The sequence below is a fragment of the Equus asinus genome, chromosome 26, assembly GCF_041296235.1.
Source record: "Equus asinus isolate D_3611 breed Donkey chromosome 26, EquAss-T2T_v2, whole genome shotgun sequence".
Taxonomy (NCBI): domain Eukaryota; kingdom Metazoa; phylum Chordata; class Mammalia; order Perissodactyla; family Equidae; genus Equus; species Equus asinus.
In genome coordinates, this window is record NC_091815.1 from 39,424,270 (window position 1) to 39,430,843 (window position 6,574).

General features: G+C 47.2%; 1 pseudogene; it reads left to right on the forward strand.

Annotated features, from left to right (window-relative positions):
* Positions 1-3,808: 3,808 nt before the first annotated feature.
* Positions 3,809-6,306, forward strand: LOC106823963 (ret finger protein-like 4A; annotated as a pseudogene).
* The last annotated feature ends 268 nt before the right edge of the window (positions 6,307-6,574 follow it).

Genomic DNA, 6,574 nt, shown 5'->3' on the forward strand with positions numbered 1-6,574 from the left:
AAACTGTCAGGAAGGGAGTGCAGGGTCCTACCTGACAGGAAGGACACCACTCAGGGACCAACCAGGAGCTGATAGGCATGTGCAGAGGCATCTGAAGGAGAGAAAGAATTTCTGTTTCAAGGGAAAGATGAGGCAGATGAGGGGCTGGTGAGAGAGGGTGTGTGTGTCTGAGGTGGAGTTTCTGCCCGACAAAAGTGGAGAGACAGTGTGAGACTAAAAGGAGCGAGTGTGTGCAGCTAGGGGCAGTCACTACAAGCATCCAGACTCACAAGAGAAGGTGTGTGTGTGTTTGTGCAGCTGTGTGTGATAGAACACTCCAGAACAGGGATGTGAGAGGGAAGGTGCATGTAGAGCATGAGAACCTGTGGAAGAGTGTGGGTGGGGTGAGTGGGCTCATGTGTGTCAGTGTGTCCTGCATGAGTGAGGCACTGAGGAAGTGTGTCCAGTGCTGGTGGCTGAGATTTCCTGAGCAACAGCCAAGTCCACACAACCAGGGAGACTGGGTCAGGCGTTAGTCTCTGGTGCCACCTGCTGGTCCCAGACCCTCACGTCCCCTTGCTTCTCAGTTCCTCAGACCCTAAACCCCTTCAGAACTCAAGTTCCTCCCACCCAGTCCTCCAGCAGAAAACTCCTTGGTGGACGCTTATCCAATTGATCTTCCATGAGAGAGAGTCTCCTGGCAGAATGGCACCCACAATGCCTTCCCAGCACCCACAAAGGGCCCAAGCAGCCCAGCCCACTGCCCAACATCTGACTCACAGAGCCCTGGAGATATATTTGTCATTGAAAGAAAAGACTGAAGTGTAAATAGCAAGAGTGAACCAATGACACAGGAATGAACGACTGCATTCATTCAACATTCAGCGATGGATGGGTCACCACAAACTGAGGTGCTGAGGCCTAATGGGGAGGAAACCCCATAGATGGCAGCTCCCTATTGAGAAGTGGTGGCCTGAATATTCTGGAAAGAAGAATATATGAGGAGTCACGATTTTTGGAGCAGTTCTGTATTTCATACTGTAAGGAATGAAGAGGAAGATGCCTACGAGAGAAAGCTGAGATTAAGCCCATAATTTATGCAGGTCAGGGATTTGTTGTTTTCTGTTGTTTTCTCCATTGTGACAAATAAGTAAGTTGAGGAGAGAATTAAAGTCTCTAGCCTTTAAATCTCCACTAGAGTAAACCAAAGTAGGACATTTTACGTTATTGCCCTCCTCGGCTACTATTGAAAGAAGTGGAAGGAAGGCTCCAAGGCATGAAATATGAAGCATGTGCTTAATTCGGTGAATCGGGGTCTCCCTTAAAGTCTGTAATGGGGAGGGTCCCCTATCTTGAGTGCAAAGGAGCCCCTTTCCCTGCAGCCCCACCCAGAACCATCCTGGGGCCAAGCCTTGTGTCCAGAACACCCCAGCATCAGGAGCAGGGCTGCCTTCGGCCTCAGGAATGGTACCCTTGACCCTGGCAAAGCCATACTTCCTTCCTGGCAGTCTCCTCATTCCCACGTGCCAGTCGAGACACCAGGCAGGGGGCAACCAAGAGGCCACCATCCATCCCCTAAGCACTTGAGACACTCTCTCTGGACCTTGAATCCTAAACTGACCCCATGTGCTTCCAGCATCTCTGGGACCCTGTCCTTCACTGGGCAGAAGGACAAGTTACCCACTCTACATCCGTCCATCTACCCAGCACTCCATCACCCTGGTGTGCAGGAAGGGGCCCATCCAGACCCATCTACCCCTCAGCTAGGACAGGAAAGCTGACTGATGCCTTTGCCCACACACACTCGCTCTTGCTCCATGATTGGTCTGGGGACTGGTATACTCATGGCCACACCACTGAGGTCGGTCACCTCCGCAGGAGACATGGTCAGCCCTGAACACCTTGGGAGGGTGCCCCTCGATCTGGCCCTTGGTGCTCCCTCTGGGCCCCTGTGACGTGGGGATCTACACCTGCCTGATGTTCTCCCCATGCCCACAGCCGTTCCTGGGTGAGAGCAAAGGCTGGCTGACCCAGAATGCCTGACCCTACCATTACCTTTCCCCGAGGGCCTTGAAGCCTGAGTTGTAAAAAGAGTCACTGAGGAATGAATCTGTCAATGAGAATGGGAATGTCATGTCCCAGGCATGTGGGAAGAGGTCCCCACATGGAGGGAGGTCCCCATCACCAAGGCCCAGGGATGCAGAGCCTGGAACAAGCTGACATCCATCTGTTTGTGCGTGTGACAGCAGCACCCACTTTGCTGGGGGGGTCTTTGGATTCTCTGGGGTTCAGCACAGAGAAGAACACAGACAGCAAACAGATGGTCCCTGGCGGTCCCCTCAGCTCCACTAGCAGAGGCTGAGTGAGGATTCCAAAGAATGCTGGGTGGACCAGTGGTGCCTACAGTGGGAGTGGGTGGAACAGGGCCCCTGCAGGGGGCATAGGTGATGACAGCGGTGCCACATGAGTTGAGTACTTGTCATCTGTCAGCAGTAACTCTTATCATCATCCTCATGGGTATCTCAATGAACCCTGGACAAAACCTGACCTCGACTAGGTGTCCACCTGACACAGCATCTGTCTGAAGTCCCTGCATCCACGAACCTCATGAGCTCACCAGTGGGCCCCCTGAAACCTGATTTTTCTGGCTGGCTGGCTCCTAACAGCTCACCCCCATGGAAGCTCTCTATGACTGGAGGAATATCTTACTAATGCCAAAATAAAATAAAAATCTGATTGGATTAAAAAGGAGAGTGGGATATGAGTGAGGTGGGAGAAGGGATCCTGTCTAATAAAAGCCCCTTGTAAGTTGACCTCACTGCAGAAATGAGCTGTCAGGACCCACAGCTGGAGGCCAGAGGAGGACCTAGTGGAGGAGGGATTGAACTCTTATGGGTTTTCATTTTTACTTCTGAAATTTCCTCAAAAGGCAGACATAAGAAAGCAAGGTCTCAGCCTGGAGTAAAGAATTAATACAGCAAGTGCTCTCTGAGGCCAATTCAGTGCCAGGCGCAGTGTCTGCATCTGGGCTCCTGGGAACCTCTGATGGGAGAAGTAGGCAGAACTTAGATGTTCAATACCCAAGTTGGAGAAATAATATGACTTTTCTTATCCTCAGTCAAATCAGAGCTTTGTAAACTCTGTGAGATGGTGAATGGAGTCTCAGCCATGGACTTATTGTACCTCTAAAGTCCTCCCATGGGTTTTTGCTACATGTAAGTTGGACAAGTGGGAGAGGGCGAGAGGTTCTGGGTCTACACCAGTGCTGTGCAGTAGAATAAAAGGAGACCAATATATGCAATTCCAAATTTATTTTCTAGTAGCCAAACAAACAAAATATACTCAAACAAATCTAATTTTATAGGCAAAATGTAATCATTTCAAAATGTAATCAATTTATGGAAGTTCTCCGGGAAATAGAATTTCTCAGTGAAAGTCTATTCTCTTTTCTCAACATGTCTTCAAAATTGAGTCTGCCTCTGATACTCAAGGTATTTCAATGTGCATAAGCCCACCTCTTGGGCTCAGTAGCCACTTGTGGCTGGAGGCTGCCAGATTGACAGCTCAGCTGTACTATAGACCCTCTCACCACCTAACTTAAAGCCCAAGGATGAATCATGTCCTTCATTCCAACCAGCATTTTAAACCAGGTGTTCGGTATCTTCTTTACCTAGTAGAAGAGATTGCAAATCACCGTGCATGTAAAGACGAAAGTGTCCCAAGGACTAATATCCAGGCAACTCACTGAAATTCCTCCACCATGCACATTTTTCTCCAGGCAGTGTGCATGGCTACACACTTCAGTGAAGCAAGCAGATGTCTTGGCTACATGACTTATCTTGAAAAAACCACGTACCTGAAATGTGGGTTTGTCTGCTGCCTCCAGTGCATCAATTCACTGCAGAAGGAGCCCAATGGGGAGGGTTTATTGTGCCCGTTCTGCTCTGTGGTCTCAGAAGAAGGACATCAGGCCTGGTATCCAGCTGGGGGCACTGGTGTCACAGATGAAAGAGTTAGAGCCTCAGCTGAGAGTCGTTCTCCAGATGAACCCAAGGATGTGGAGGTTTCATGGTGAGGCATCCGTACACCCTGCCCCAACCCACAAAGGGCCCTGGAAAAAGCAACTTTTCAAAAGCTCTGCATTAAACAAGGCATTTGCTAAATTCTAACATGTAAAGCTTTTATTCTTGCAAAAAAAAAGTTATTCTCCCCTGTAAGTATAGATTAGAACCATCTGTAAGATTTAAGAAAATATAATGTTTAGGTCATGCCCTAGAACTACACTAGGCAATGTTTCAGATAGCCACTGACAGCTATTGATCACTTGAAACTTCACTATTGACACAAGTAGAAATCAGATTTTGGATATGCTGGATTAAATTAAAATGCATTATTAAGATCTATTATACCCAATTCATATTACTACTTTTTTTGCTATGTGTAGAACAAAATGAAAATTTAAAAATGGGCTCACATTGTGTTTCTTTGGGTGACACTGGCCTCGAAAAATGATTCTCAAACTTTAGCGTATTTAAATCCCTTGAGAATCTTGTTTCAAAGCAGATTCTGATTCACTGCTCTGGGCTGGCCTGTGGATCTGGTTTTCACATGAGAGCCCTGGCGGTGGTGAGGGTGCTAGTTTATGGGTCACACTTTGGGTACCAAGGCCCTGCACCCACTGATTCTGACTCCCTCTGATGGTGCGATCCAAGAATTGGAAAGTTTGAAAGCTCCCAAGTGATTTTAATCCCCAGTGAGTGTGGGCAGTGAATGCTCCCCACCTCAAGCCCCAGGCAAAGGGCAGTAAAGCGCATGTGGTCGTGACTGTAGATTTAAATCCTGCTGCAGACTGCACCTGAGCACTGCAGCCTGTGCTTCCTCCCTGACCCAGAACTCAGAGAATCATGCGTGATCCAGGCTCACAGCTCTGAGGTAAGGCGAATCATCACGGCTCAGGTGCAGGTCTGATGAGCTAAAGTCAGGAAGCCAGAACAGGCCGCCCAGGCTCATTGTGAAGGAAACAAATTGGTTTGTTTTCTAAGCAAGTTTACTTCTTATTCCATGCAAATCTGAATTAGGGATGGTGAAACCTGTCCCAGAAACTCTAAGACTTGACAGTTCCTCTCTGATAGTCAGAAAGTCTGAGCATCTCTCCAAGAGCTGTATTATAAGGGAGGCAACTAAAGCAATTGGTCTTTGATCCAGAGGGTTGATTTCAGAGGCTCCTTTGGCTCCATGCACGTGGTCATGTCAGGACAGGCAACTCTACGCCCTCATCCTAATAATGAGGGTCACCTGGAGATGTAGCCAATAGACACAGTCATTCTTCTGTAATTTACCTGCCCCTCTGAGCACTACCACTTTAAGTTGCTGCCATGATCCCAGCTCATCCCTACTCACGTCCTTGGGAATCCCTTCCCCTATCTTGACTGTCCAGAGTTAATAAATGTCATCTCAAGACTCCTAGCATTTCTGTTTAATACTCTGTTACAGCTCTAGGAAAGAAGAGGCCTGGAATGCAATTGTCTATCTGACAACAGTAGATGAGGAAGATAACTGCAAGAGAAAAACAAGGAAAGAAAATCTTTAATATTTCAATACTATTCTGTAATAAGTACAATATTTTCCATCATTCCAAATATTTATTTGCTGCCTATATTTTGACAGAATCTCTGTTACTTTGTATAATCTGAGAATGAACAACATTCTCATTCTTTTCCCAGGTTTGTTATGTACTTTTTTCCAGGTTTGTTATGTAGCAAAGAGAAGAAAAATCTTTAATCAAATAACTAAATAACTTTAATGCACAGAGAATACCTATGATGCTAAGAGGGACGATTTTCAGGTAAAATCATTTATTCTACATATAAAAGTTGGTCTAATCAAGGCACCAGGGAGGTTTTTCCAGGAAAACTCTGATTAAGGAAGAAGTGTCGAGTTAAAGAAGGAAAGTGAGTGACATATTTGGGCCTTTGCAGCAGACATGAAGAGTGGTATATAGCGTATGTACTTGCTGATTTGCGTAAGTTTCTGCCCACGGTGGATATGACCTTGGATGTTGCCGCAGCCAACAGCCACCTCATCATTTCTGAGCACCTGAGGAGTGTCCACGGTGGGTATCTCAAACAGAATTGGAGGACCTATGCGGGGAGATTCATCCATGCCATTTGTGTCCTGAGCTCCGCTCAGTTCACCTGTGACCAACAGTACCGGGAGGTGGACGTGGGGACAAGCAAAGAATGGGATGTGGGCATTTTCAGGGAATCTGTTAATCAACAAGGGGTCATCCTACTCTCTGCAAACTTGGCTTCTGCCCTGTGGGTTTGAGAAATGGAGATCTCTGCTCAGCTAGCTGTGCCTTGGACTGTCTCCTTGGGGGGCCCTAGGTTACATGGAAGGGATTTGCTGGATATGGATATTTGGATCATTTCCTTTTAACACATTAGCAATGGATGCCCTATTTTTACGGTCATTAAAATTTCTGCTGCGGAGCATCTAGGTTCACTTTTTGCTCCTCAGATCCAGTTTTGGCTGATCAGAGGTTCCTGAGAATCTGTCTTGTGATGAATCTGGGCTCTGCTAGTCCTCCAGTGAG